This window comes from Aedes albopictus, chromosome 1 (assembly GCF_035046485.1).
Source record: "Aedes albopictus strain Foshan chromosome 1, AalbF5, whole genome shotgun sequence".
NCBI lineage: Eukaryota > Metazoa > Arthropoda > Insecta > Diptera > Culicidae > Aedes > Aedes albopictus.
Genome location: NC_085136.1, coordinates 198,958,016 through 198,973,415, shown reverse-complemented (window position 1 = coordinate 198,973,415; position 15,400 = coordinate 198,958,016).

The following is a 15,400-nucleotide window of genomic DNA, read 5'->3' as shown; positions in this document are numbered from 1 at the left end:
AAGTTGAAGCGAGGCAGGCCAAGTCTCAGTAGGGACGTACAGACATATAGAAGAAGAAAAAGACGGACATTCCGAAAAAAAAAACCTAACACGTGTCCAGAAAACGGGTTCCGTAATAGCTAACATAACGGTCATAGCAATCTGGTTGTTACGCCAACTTATCCGTGTAATCATTTATCAAAACGACTGAATGGTCGCATAAACTGACGTACACGTTTTAAATATGGAAAAATTACATGAAATATCTTAAAATCATTGCGGCTCACTTTTTGTAGCTGTAATCCACGAAACTGACAGATTATTTCATTCAAATAGTCGGTGCATATGTAAATCCGGAAAAAATCTATAAAATCGTGTTTTCCCATCAGAGCAGACGTTGGTGGTTACATCGACTATGCGAATATGGGCAGTTCAGTGGCGCAGTTTCGGTAGGATCCGCGAGTTTTAGTGACCGAGTTCGGAAAAGTTCCCTTGGCGAACGAACATCGCCAAGTTGCAGCTCGATTCGGAAAACTCCTTCGGATCTTGTGAAGTGAACGGACCTTGTGAAGTGAACGGGGAATCAACCCAAATAATCATCAAAAAAATAGTAAGGTAAGTGATTTGAATGCGAAGAAATATTGAAAATCTTATTATAGCAATTAAAATTTTGAGTGAAATTTTTACAGTAAATTTAGTGAAAAGCCTAGTGACAAACATTTTTGCGAAAGTGAAAATCTTATCAATAATAGCAATTAAGAGAAGTGAAATTGTGGTTAATTACGTACTTACACTAAACCGTTTAGTGAAGATTTTTCAGTGAGAAGAAAGGTAGAAAAAAAAAATATGAACACACGTAGCAAAATGCCGAACATTGAGGAGGAGCAATTTATTCTCGCCAATGAGAAAACAGATTCTTCTCGGGACATCGAGGATATCGTTCCACCACGACTGAGCCCATTCAAAGGGTGGACCGTGATGAGACGATCGCCGCACTTGAGCGAGAGATGGCCCGCATCTCTGCACAATTGAGCCGTCTCAGCGCGAATTTATCTGACGACACCGCTAGCAATGGCAACATCGCTCACAGAAATTATTCGGCTGAGGAAGAAGCTCTAAGGAGTCTACAGACCCCTTCTAGTTTGAGGGATCTTACCACATTCGATGGTAACCCCTTAAAGTTGAACCAATTCATCAAAGCCGTTGATCGTATCATGCCTTTGATGGAGAAGGTAAAAAATTCCCCTACTTTTGACGTGTGGATGCAATCCATACGGGCGAAAATTGTGGGAGAAGCAGATACCGTGTTAGAAATGTACGGTACTGATATTGAGTGGGATGAGATTAAAAATAATCTCATAACCCATTACAGCGACAAGAGGGACGAGGTGTCGCTCACAATGGACTTGTTCCACACAAAACAAACGGGATCAGTTCAAGAATTTTATGAACGGATCACGCACATCGTATCACTTCTTGTAAATCAATTAATGATTAATGAGAGCGATACAATCATAAGAAATTCGAAAAGAAAAGTCTACCAAGAGCAAGGACTGAAAGTTTTCCTCGCCGGGCTGTTACCGCCCGCATTGGGATCAAACATCAGGTCCCAAAATCCAACGTCATTGAAAGATGCTCTCAGACGTTGTCTTGTTGAGGACAATATAGCATATTTGCAACGTTCAGCTAGAGCGTTGCCAAGCAATGTAACAAACATAAGCACGTCTTCTAAACCACCAAACACACCAAACACACCACCAAACCATACATCTTATCAGATGCGACCTCCTGGTTTTTTCAACAAACCCGAGATGTACTCGAGGCCCACCTTCAATAAATTCCAAAATCAAAAACCCCACACGGTCCCTTTCTCGAGAATACCTCCACCACCACAACAGTCTCAGCTGCAGAAGCCATACCAGAACTTCCACAACCGACCAGGCCCTTCCCAGTTTAGAAGAGCACAGTCAGAACGTATGCACATGCCCAACTTCCAGATGGAAGAAATCGCAGATGGCTATGAAGCAAGCGAAGCTTACTGGCCTGATGATTATTATTTACAAAATGAATATTTTACAAACAACAACTACGGAGATATGAATAATGCTCCTGCGTGGGCATACGATGACCCCCATCAAGTGTCGGGAGAAATGCAGCATGAAGCAGGATCAAATTTGCATGCTCATAATAGGGCAGACCCTCAGTCAGATACTCCAGATGAGCTAAATTTTCATCTTGCGGAGCAATCAAAGATAAAAAAGTAAATAATTTCTTGCCCTACGTAAAAATCCATACCAACAAAGGTCCATTAAAGTTTTTAATAGATACTGGTGCAAATCGGAACTACATAAGTCCTAAGCACGTCAACTGGGATAGATGTAGAGACACGCATCCAGTAAAAATAAAAAATGTTAACGGTGACCATATCGCTACCAAATTCGTAGAATTCAATCCTTTCTATCAAATACATGGCTCGAGTAAACAAGAGTTCCTAGTATTTGATTTTCATGAGTTTTTTGACGGTCTCATCGGCTATAATACTTTACGTTCTTCGAAAGCCGATATTTTAACGGCTGATAACTTGTTGAAATTTCCAAATGGAACCATCCAGATGTATAGAAAATACCCAAATTCTACTACTATCCAGTTAAACTGTCATGAAACTAAAGTTATTAGCTTGCCTACCGATGTTACTGAAGGCGAATTTTATTTCGAAAATGACATTCCATTATCTCCTCAGATAAATATTCATGCAGGCTTATACAGCTGTACTGAAAACCGTGTTTTCGTTACGGTAACTAATGTTTGTTACGTTTGAGTTTCAACAATCTGTATAAATCGCTTTGCAACCGAAAATAAAATTAAATTTAGCTAAGGTATTAAAACAAAAAACATAAAATGTTCCGCACACTACCTCTTGAGAACCTCTGTTCCAACGTCGCGCTCTCATCACCCAGTCTCTCTTCAAGCACTTCATCATCATCCGATCATACGGAGCACGCCGGTATCGCCATTGTAAACTATGCGCTCGTTTGCTAGTATTCTCTCCGCCGATCATTACCTGAAATTGAGAAGCTGATATCGTGTGTGCTACCAGCTCCACAATTTAAGCAAGTCATGCACTACCACGCTCACATTAATCATATGAGATAGGAGAACATGTATAAACGCCGACTTCTCTGAGGATTGGGAGCTATCAAGCCGAGTGAAAGTGGGGAGTTCTAAACGATCCACCGTCCGAGCAGGACGTTTCAGAATGGTGAACCTTCTGTCCGGTCCTAGTGTTCAACGGGATCGCTATTCAGTGACTGACAAAAATCACGGGTCGAGGAGCACGAAACGCGCCACCGTTAGAGTGGGAACCATCCAGATGTCTCGAAGGCGAAAGCGGTTTCGCGTGAAAACCGCGGATAAGATCGACGGTCGTGAAGATGACGATTTGGAGGCAAACCCTAAGCGACGGAGCAAGCAGTATGAAGCGGAAAAGATTGGACAGAGGAAGCGAGTACCTGCGGAGAGTGAACACGGTGATAGTGCGCTTGAAGAAAATGTGATCACGAGAGCTAGGGCAAGAATAGGGTAGCGTAGCTGTATATGCAAGACATGTGACTTTGTTAAAATTTAACAATATCTCTCAATAATTCAACAGAAAGAAAGAAAAAAGCCTCATTCATTACATGTTTCCGACGAGCAGGCAAAAGTAGTGATTAGGGATCCATTGACAGTAGAGATAAATAATTTTACTACAGATGAACCAGTACCTGTAGAAAATTTTAGGGATCCCACAACACGAGTTTTTGACCAACTCAGATTAGATCATCTCAATCGTGAGGAAAAAACCAATCTTCTGAAGTTAATAGCTGACTATGAACACATTTTCCATGTGGAAGGTCAACAATTGACATTCACTAATGCTGTCAAGCATAGAATCAACACTAAGGACGATGTCCCCATCCATGTGAAATCTTACCGCTACCCCTTCTCTCATAGAGAAGAAGTACAACGACAGATTTCAAAAATGCTTGACCAAGGCATAATAAGGCCTTCAAATAGTCCGTGGACATCCCCTGTTGAAGGCATGGCAACCCTGCCATGTGTAGAAGCGAGTGGAGACTTGACATCACGCGCCTTTTTATATTTCACTTTGTGTATTTGCCTTGAATAAAAGTACAGTTGAATTCGTTCTCTCTACTTGATCGGTTGTGTCTTTATTTGCTCCGTCACACATCCCAATAGGTTATGGGCCGGTGTTAGCCATTTTGTTTTTCGTGCGCGTTGAAAATCATTTTTCGGTTTGAATTTTCAAGTGTAATCGCGAAATCGGTGGCGAAAATGGAGAGAACGGGTATTGCGAAATTGAACAATGAAAATTATGACTCGTGGAAATTGGAGGTGGAATTTTTGCTCGTAAGGGAAGGACTGTGGAAGTACGTTTCGCCGGGAGTGAAGCCAACTCTTGCTGCTAACGGCGCGAACGCGGCTGAAGTTACTGCTTGGGAAGAAGCAGATCAAAGAGCGCGTGCGACAATCGGATTGCTGCTTACTCGGAGTCAACACGGCCATATTCGGAACACTACGACCGCGAAAGCTGTGTGGGATAATTTGAAGCAGCAACACGAAAAGAAAACGTTGACTTCCAAGGTTCAACTGCTGAAGCGGATTTGTGACCTTGAATACCACGAGGGAGACGACATTGTTGAGCATCTGCAGGAGTTCGAAGACCTCTTCGAGAAGCTTGAAAACGCCGGAACCAAGCTAGACGACGACTTGCAAGTGATTCTCGTTTTCCGGAGCCTGCCTAGCTCGTTTGATGCTCTAACCACCACGTTGGAGAACCGTTCGGAGGACGATTTGACCTTGGAGCTTGTTAAAGGCAAAATCGTCAATGAGGTCCTCAAGCGAAAGGAGAAAACACCAGTGGAAGGAGTAGCCATGAAGGCAGAAGAAAAGAAGAAGAACATTGTGTGTCATCACTGCCAAAAAGTGGGACATAAAAAGCGCTTTTGTAAGCTTTTGGCGAAGAAGAGCAAAGAAGAGAGCAACAAAGAAAGTGCGCGAAACCACAGTGAGGCCGATCGTAAACCGGCAAAAGCAAAACTGGTGAAATCGGAAGAAGAAGAAGAAGTGTTTGCGTTCGGTGTGAGTGACAGTTCGGTCGACGGGTGGATAATCGACTCGGGCGCGAGCTCACATATGTGTGCCAATAAGGACTATTTCGAATCGTTGGACCGTTCACGTGTTGACATTCCAAAGTCAGTTACGGTTGCTGACGGCAAAAGTGCCAGTGTGAAAGGTGTCGGAATTTGCAAATTGCGTTGCTACGGACAGGACACGAGTGTAAAGGTGATAACGTTGAGTGAAGTGTTGTATGTACCGGATCTCGACATGAACCTGGTGTCTGTCAGCAAGCTGGTGCAGAAAGGAGCCACGGTCACTTTCAGCGAAACAGGATGCGGAATAGCAAGTGGAAGTCAAGTTGTGGCGGTGGCCCCCAAGCGGAAGGGTCTCTACCACCTAAGACTAGTGGAACAAGCGAATGCAACGACGGAGCAAAGCTGCGGAAAATATTGTGTTCACGAATGGCATCGCCGGCTAGGACACAGGGACGTCCAGGCAATTCGTGACGTGGAAAGTAAGCAGCTGGCAACTGGCATCAAGGTAGGTGGCTGTTCCCATGATAAAATTTGCGAACCGTGTCTGCAGGGAAAGATGACTCGTCTTCCGTTCCCCAAAAAGGCTAAAATTAAATCGAAAGCTGTTCTAGACCTGGTGCACAGTGACTTGTGTGGGCCTATGAACACAGTCACGCCAGGTGGTCATCGTTACTTTTTAACGTTGATCGACGATTTTAGCCGCTACACCACGCTATACTTCTTGCACAAGAAGTCCGAAACGTGTGAGGCAATCAAGGACTACGTGAAGTGTATGAAGGCACGATTTGGGAAACCTCCGAAAGTTATTAGGTCAGATCAAGGCGGTGAGTATCGCGCTACCGAGCTTATACGGTTTTTGAAGGATGAAGGAATATTGCAGCAATTTACTACCGCCTACACGCCGCAGCAAAACGGCGTCGCCGAACGAAAAAATCGTTCATTAGTTGAAATGGCTCGCTGCATGATGATCGATGCCGGTATGCATTACCGGTACTGGGCTGAAGCTGTCAATACAGCAAATTTCCTTCAAAACATGCTACCTACCAAACCGGTCCAGCTGACACCGTACGAAATTTGGCACGATGAAAAACCAGACTTTGGAATGATGCGAATTTTCGGGTCGGAAGCCTACGTGTTCGTGCCAAAAGAAAAGCGTACCAAACTCGAATCGAAAGCGGTGAAGATGACCTTTGTTGGGTATTCATCGCAACACAAGGCGTGGAGGTTTGTGGATACGAAAACTCACAGGATTGTTTTCAGTCGGGACGCAAGATTTCTACCCACACGTGAAGTTTCAGTTTCGAGTGCTGAAGATTCGTCCCGAGATCAGGAGCTGATGGAACTACCGCCGTTGTCTGTACCTGCTACGACGGTAAATCGGAAGGATCGTCTACCTGAAGAATATGTTTCGGACGAAGAAGATTTCCTCGGCTACGAAGAAGAAGATTTCCACGGTTACGAGGACGAGCCTACAATGTATGAGGATGCCTGTAACAACGATGAAGATGCTTCGGAGCCCAGTGACGAATGTGATTCGATTCAGGAGGAGTCAGATGATATCGAGGAGGAGCAATCCAGCGGAGGACCACGTCGTTCCAACCGTGTGAACAAAGGAGTGCCGCCGGAACGTTATTCGGCTACCAGTAAGTTTGCCTGTCCTCAACCGGTGGAGCCAAGAAGCTACAAGGAAGCTACAACAGGAGCAGAAAGCGCGAAGTGGATTGCTGCTATGAAGGACGAACTGGTTTCGCATGAGGAGAATAAGACGTGGAACCTGGTCAAGCTGCCGCCGGGAAAGAAGGCAATTGGATGTCGTTGGATATATAAGCGAAAACTGGATGAGCACGGAAGACTTAGCAGCTACAAAGCGCGTCTGGTAGCCCAGGGCCACAGCCAAAGATTCGGACTGGACTACGATGAAGTGTTTGCGCCTGTTGCAAAGCAGGTTACTTTTCGAACGCTGCTAACCATCGCAAGTCGGCGTAACATGTTGGTAAAACATGTAGATGTTAAGACCGCATATCTAAACGGTGACTTGAAGGAAACGGTCTACATGAAGCTACCGCCAGGCGTTGCTGCGGAACCCGATGAAGTTTGCCTACTACGAAAAAGCTTGTACGGGCTCAAGCAGTCGGCGCACATGTGGAATCGCAAGTTGGACGAGACTCTACGACAGATGGGATTCACGCCTGCAGATGCGGACCCGTGCCTATATGTTCGTCGGCGTGGCAAAAATGTGGCGTATATTTTGGTATACGTCGATGATATGTTGGTCTGCACGAGTTCCCTATAAGAGTATGACGATATTCTGGAGACACTAAACAGCAATTTCCAAATGACCGCGCTAGGAGATGTTAAACAGTTTTTGGGAATACAGGTTACCAGAACGAAAACAGGTTACTGTTTGAACCAGCAGGGCTACATTAACCGAATGGTTGCCAGTTTCGGAATGGATCAAGCAAAAGGTTCTCGTATTCCGATGGACCCGGGGTACATTCAGCAGAAGGAGGAGGCAGAAAGGCTTCCTAATAACGACAAATACCAGAGCCTTGTTGGTGGTCTACTTTATGTATCCGTTCATACTCGTCCTGACATTGGCATTAGTGCTTCGATTCTTGGACGCCGAGTCAGTAACCCGACAGTTGCAGATTGGACGGAGGCAAAGAGGACATTGCGTTATCTGAAAGCTACAAGTGGTCTGCAGCTTCAACTGGGCGGTGGTTGCGGAGAACTGGAAGGTTTTGCTGATGCCGACTGGGCCGGAAACGTTTCGGATCGAAAATCAAACTCAGGATTTCTATTTCGTCTTGGTGGAGGAATCATCTCTTGGTGCGCAAGGAAACAGCCATGCGTATCACTGTCTTCAACAGAGGCGGAATATATTTCGCTTTCGGAAAGCTGCCAAGAACTGATGTGGTTGAAAAAACTTATGCGAGATTTCGGCGAACCAGTGAAGAAGCCCGTATGCATCTTTGAGGATAATCAGAGTTGCATTAAGCAGCTCAGTCAAACCAGCGGTAAGCGTTCAAAACACATTGACACAAAATACCATTTTGTCAAGGACCTTCATGAGCGCAAACTAATCGACGTGATCTATTGCCCATCCGAAGACATGCTTGCCGATATTTTAACCAAGCCGTTGAGCCGTGTCAAGTTGGAGACGCTGCGAGACAGGATTGGCCTAAGATCAGCACGTGATGAGGAGGAGTGAAGGCATGGCAACCCTGCCATGTGTAGAAGCGAGTGGAGACTTGACATCACGCGCCTTTTTATATTTCACTTTGTGTATTTGCCTTGAATAAAAGTACAGTTGAATTCGTTCTCTCTACTTGATCGGTTGTGTCTTTATTTGCTCCGTCACACATCCCAATACCTGTGTGGATTGTCCCAAAAAAATTAGATGCAACGGGACAGAAGAAATGGCGGTTAGTCATTGACTACCGTAAATTGAATGAGAAAACGATCGACGATCGTTATCCCATTCCCAATATAACGGACATTCTTGACAAGCTAGGACGTTGTATGTATTTTACAACCCTAGACTTGGCATCAGGCTTCCACCAAATAGAGGTCGACAGCCGCGATATCGCAAAAACCGCTTTCAATGTAGAAAACGGTCATTACGAATTTCTGAGGATGCCTTTTGGCCTCAAAAACGCTCCATCGACGTTCCAACGCGTCATGGATAATGTTCTAAGAGAACACATTGGTGTCAGATGCCTAGTCTATATGGATGACATCATCGTATTCTCTACAAGTTTAAAGGAACACCTCGATAATTTGAGGAAAATCTTTGAAACTTTACGAAAATATAACATGAAAATTCAGCTCGATAAAAGCGAATTCCTTAAGAAGGAAGTTGCTTTTCTCGGCCATATAGTAACCCGAGACGGAGTGCAACCAAATCCAGATAAGATCGAAACTATCCGGAAATGGCCCATTCCCACTGACGAAAAGCAATTGAGAGGCTTTCTCGGAATCCTTGGTTACTATCGCAAATTCATCAAAGACTTTGCGAAAATAGCCAAACCCTTAACACAAGCTCTACGGAAGGGTGAGAAAATCATTCATAATAAAGAGTTCGTCGAAGCATTTGAACGATGCAGAAACATTCTCACATCGAGTGACATTCTCCAATACCCGGAATTTGATAAACCGTTTGTTTTAACGACAGACGCATCAAATTACGCCGTAGGTGCCGTACTGTCACAAGGCAAAATTGGCAGCGACAAGCCAATTGCCTTGGCGTCACGAACCCTCAATAAGTCGGAAGAAAATTATTCCGCTATTGAGAAGGAGTTGTTGGCAATCGTGTGGGCGTGCAAATACTTTAGACCGTACCTTTACGGACGGAAATTCACGCTGTACACTGACCATAAACCATTAACACATGGTTTAAATCTAAAAGATACCAACAGCAGACTCATTCACTGGCGATTATATTTAGAAGAGTTCGACTTCGAAATACAATATACATAGGCCAGGTAGGCAAAATGTCGTGGCAGATGGTCTGTCAAGAGTACGAGAAACGGAGATGAACGTCAACGACGCTAGTGATGCACCTTCTTCGTCTGACACGGAAGATGACTCTTCTGAAAACGACGAAACGGTACATTCTGCTGACACGGATAATTCTGCCTTTATACCTTGCACAGAACACCCACTGAATAAATTTAGTAATCAAATTGTTTTACAAATAGGGGCAGACGAGGGAGAAACTTATGAGGAAGTATTTCCTAGAATGTTCAGACGTACGATCACAAAAATCAATTTCGGAGTACCCAATCTGATTAAAATGTTCAAAAACTACATGGATGTTAAGAGGTCCAATTGCATATTTTGTCCGGAAAGCGTTATAAATTCACTTCAAATAGTTTACAAAAACTATTTCAGTCGTGGCAAACCATTTAAGGTTTGTATATCTCAAAAACTCCTAATTGACCTAAAAACTCCAGAAGAACAAAATTTGGTTATCGAACAAACACATTCGAATGGACACCGTGGTATATGGGAGAATAATAGAAAGATTGCAATTCGTTACTTCTTCCCAGCTATGAAAAGTAAAATACAACAGTATGTAAGGCTCTGTCGGGTCTGCAACTCAAGTAAGTACGAAAGACACCCGTACAAGATCAAACTTGGAAAAACTCCTAATCCAAAAAAGCCTCTAGAAATAGTACACGTAGATATTTTTATAAAGAAACCTAACATATTTCACGGTTCGGGACGGTCATTCCAATCAAGTCACGAAACATCAACGATGTAAGGAACGGGTTAACAAAATATTTCACCTTGATTGGTACTCCAAATTTAATCGTCTCTGATAATGAGCCAGCCATACGCTCGATTGAAATAAGAACGCTTTTGGAAAACCTGAACGTACAAATACATTTCACCCCACCAAACCATAGCGTTAGCAATGGAACTGTCGAAAGGTTTCACTCTACTTTGGGTGAAATTTATCGATGTCTTAAGCCGACGTACCCCGATCTCAACGATAAAGAACTTTTTAGAATTGCATGCACAACGTACAATAATACCGTGCATTCCGCTGTAAAATTAAAACCAAGAGAGATCATGTATGCGAGAAGGGATGAGGACGAAATGCCTTTGGACATAGACAAAATTATTGAAAATAGAAACAAATTCTTTCAAGAAGTTGTAAGTCGTTCAGAAGCGACCAAAAATAAAAATTTGAAGTACCACAACAGGGCCAGAGAAGAGCCACCCGTTCTACCCGTGGAGGGCACCGTGTACAACAAAGTACAGGGTGTCAGGAACAAGGGCCGCGAGAGATACCTTCCAGTCACAGTGGTCGAAGACAAGGGTAGAACCTTTACAGACCATTATGGCCGGGAGTTACATAAAGACAATATTCGGAGAACCTGAATCCACAACAAAATTATTTTCTTTACACATGTTTCAGAATGTGGATTCGCCTGACAACCCTGACATGCCTGACAATTGCCACGACAGTAGCACAGACAATACAACTATACGACTTGACGAGGAACCCTGGACTACTGACATTACAATCCGGAAACACGCTTATCAAAATTGGACAGCATCGCATATATCATGTGATCGACTTGACCAAATACAAACCCCTTTTGGATAACATCGAACTCGCCGTCGATGGACTCAAAATTTTTATCGATTACCAGGATCTTACATCCCTTTTGAAAACAAAGCTGGAAGAAGTCAAAGGATCGTATAGGAGGTTAATTCCAGCACAACACTTTCGTCATAAAAGAGGAGCATTTAACTTTTTAGGATCAGCGATTAAAATAATAACAGGCAATTTAGATGAAAACGATTTGAAACAGATTAATGACGACATCAAGGATTTGAGAGAAAAGAACCAGGATCTAGTTAGACAAAATAACATTCAAGTAAAACTAAATCGACTCCTAGAGAACCGAATAAACAAAATCATTGACTCCGTAAACAAAGAGCAGAAAATCATAAAACAACAAATAATAGCAGCTAGACAGACGTTGATTATTAATAGACTGATTAACCAAAATTTTACGACTATCAGACAGGCATTTAAAATCTCCTTCCATTTAGATATTCTGCAAAAACATTTAGATTCCATTTTTGAAGTTATTCAGTTAGCAAAAATTCATGTTATTTCAAAGAATTTTCTAGAGTCAGAAGAAATCCGGTTTATTTTAGACAGATTAGAGGAACAGAACATAACCATTTTGAATCCCGATCAGGTCTACGATTACTTGGATATCCGCGCGCTCTTCAAAGGTCCAATACTCTACTTCATAATTGGCGTACCACAAATCTCACCTCTCTATTTCAACAATTTAATATTGGAACCACTTCCAATCGGCGGTCGAACTGTTAAATTCAGGGTGGCCACACAGAATCAAAATTGAAATTCCCGCATTTTTCCCGCATTGATTTTGAAATTTCCCGACTTTTTTTTATATTCCTGTGGAGCATGTAAAACAGCCAAGAATCCAAGCTTCTAAGTGGATCTGAAAAACTTACTGAAATAAGTTCACTGTCATTGTGATGCTGTGACAGTTTCACAATATTCCTGTAACGTAAACTTGTACTTGAAAATATTTTTGTCAGAATTACCAAAAGATTATAAACTCTGTAAGACTTGAACTTGATGAAGGTCCAATAAAAATGTATTTGGCTAGCTGAAATACTCTATGGTGAGTTCTTTAAAGAAGTTTTTTACGCTATCCCAAGAATTCTGAAGGTATGAAGGACGACATTATTGACATAATTCTGTTTTGATTCCTATAGCCAGAATTATGGCAGTGTTTTCTGGTGAAATTCTTCGAGGAATTTGCTAAAAAATTTCCTGGAAGAAGTTTATTGCAGAAATACTGAATAATAATCTGTGATATTTTCTCACATACTCTGCTGGCGGCAAATTAGGAAATCTATTCATTATTTGAGTAAACAAATAATTATTAAGAAAATTAAATTCCGTTATATTATTTAACAGGTTCGTATACAAACCACCAGTTTCAAAATTATCCGAAATCCATTAAATTGCACATAGAAACAGACTGAAAGCCATTACCCCGAATCAACATATCACAGTCGTATCTATAAGGAAATCTAGAGAATTTTGTCTTCTGGGCCCTGTAGCATAATCGGGCTAATAATATAAGCTACAAGTTACAAGCTACAAGTACTAATATTACAAGTGCTAATAATTTGTGTTGCATAAAGGTTCGATTTTCCACTAATATTATTAGCACTTGTAATATTAGTGACCATGAAAATACAAGTTGTTTTGGTTCATTTACCTGTCAAAATTCATCCGACAGTTCACTATTAATTTGAAATGGCAGTTGTTGTTTGTTTATGTTCTGCATTTTTCGAGTAACATCCGGAAGAAAAATGAAAAAAGTTATCAGAATGTTCGTTGAAAAATAACTTCATCGATTACGAAGTTTTGCATTCTCTATCTATACCATACATGAAGAAAAGCATGTGCGGTTTGGATCATTTTCGGCCGATCTAACATTTTTTACAATTTCCAAAAAAAGTAACACATTTTTTATCATTTTACTATTATTGATTATTATGAGCTTTTTTTTTAAATTTATTATAGTTTTTTATAGACAAATAGACGATCATAGCGTCAAAGACAATAAAAATACAAATGTCAAATTTACACACATAAACATGGAACAACATTAGTGAATATGCTGAACAAAGTACCTAGATTTTGGTAAAATTTCCCAAAGTTCCAAAAGTACCGGTTAAAAACAATGAATATAGATTTAGCTACAGGTATTACATATGCTTCTTGTTAAAGTCCTAAGTGACCTGGGATGCGATAAGGAGCTTTTACCTACTTTTATATGTCGAAACTCGATTCGGATTAGTGAATATTGTAGCTCTTAATTAGCCCAATGATGCGCAATAAAAACAATTGATTCAAATGTATCAAACGAATCTGTAACTACACGTGTGCTTCAAGTCGCGCCTTCGAATTGATGCAGTGACAATGATACATAATTTCACCAAGAACCACAAATCAAAGATAGGTATTGTAGAAACTTTGGAGAACTTGAGAGACACATCAGAAATGATATGTTGTACATATACAAAATGACGTGCGCATCAACGCAATTTTCTCTCAATGAATTTCTAACACAATTGCTTAAATTAATCGTCGAAAACTAGAATTAAGGTTAAAATGATAGATAAATAATGTCTATCAAGTTCATCAAAATGATAAATCACTGTATTTCAAACTAAATATAACTTCTACAGTAATTTAAATTAACTTGTAAATTATTTTACAAGACCCTTGAGACTTGTAATCAAAAGTACAAGTCATAGCTAATATTTTATACTTGTAGTTTGTTTATGCAACAGACACTTGTAAATTCTACTAATAATATTAGTCCAACCGACTAATAATATTAGACTTGTAATTTGTACTTGTAGGATTTTTATGCAACGGGATATTACAAGTTACAAGCTACAAGACTAATATTATTAGTGAAATTTTCATTATGCTACAGGCCCCTGGTTATCAACTTGCAATTTTGCTTCCGTTTTAATGTCATGATTTGCAAGGATTCTAGGTATTTATTTATAAATTAATCCAGTAATTCTACAAATCGTTACGCAGAAAACACTTTAAGAGTTCCTCCCGTCATCAATTCATAATTCCATATAAAATCTAAAAGAAATTCTTCCGTGACGATTGAATTCAATTTAATAAAATGCCACTATGTTAGTATGATGACTTTGGTGATTGCAGAGAGCTTTTCTATGAACTCATTCTGAAATTTCTAGAAATACCCCCTGCAAATCAATAGGGTAAGAAATCAAACTTTGAACTAGTCAAATTGTAATCTTAATTTGAACCATTTCGAAATTCATTAAAACGACGTACTTTTTAGGCAAATATTGCCCCGTAAAAGATGTTAAACAGCTTTCCGTAATATATCCTGATAACATGGGCTTTGAAAGCATTGAAAAAAGCGTTTTTGTCATGGAAAACAGGCAATTGAAAAATCACTGTGATTTCACTCATTTCCCCTCAGAGAAAGCACATTTTCGGTGCACTCGTACAGCGCATGCATTGTATCACACGCAATATGTGAACACGTCAAATGAAAGCTTATTTATCGTAGAATCGACCAACCGAATAATATTTCGCATTATTTGTCATAAAACTATCAAATTTAAGTAATTCTTACTTGGAGAATGTTATGTTAAGTTGAACCATTTGTAATCTTAATTTGAACTAGTAAACGGGGGCGAGCTTCCAGTGTTGGCCAGCAGACTGCGCTAGTGGTTGTTTTGTTTACTCTTGGGGGATGAAAAATTCCAAATTTAGTTTCCAAGTTCCTGAAGAGTTTAGAACATTCTTAGTTGAAATTCCACTGACTAACGAAAAATAGTTATGGGAATTAGCAGATCCATGTGTTTTTCTATTGTTCAGCACGAAATTGGCTGTTGTGGGAGATGCTCGAGCTGCTGCCGCCAGTAGTTCAAATTAAGATTAAAATTGGTTCAAATTATGATTAGGATGGTTCAAATTAAGATTAAAATCATTGTTGACAAATAGTCGAATTTTTCAATGAAATTCGGTGCAAATACAAAGTTTTTACCACTTAACAGAAAGCTTATACCCGTGGCTTTCATGTACATAAGATTTTGCTGTAGTAAATTATTTCCATTTGGGAGAAAAAAACACTCAAAATTTGCGCTACTTTGGAAAACCACAATTTGGTTCAACTTTTGATTACCTACCCTAATATCAGGAA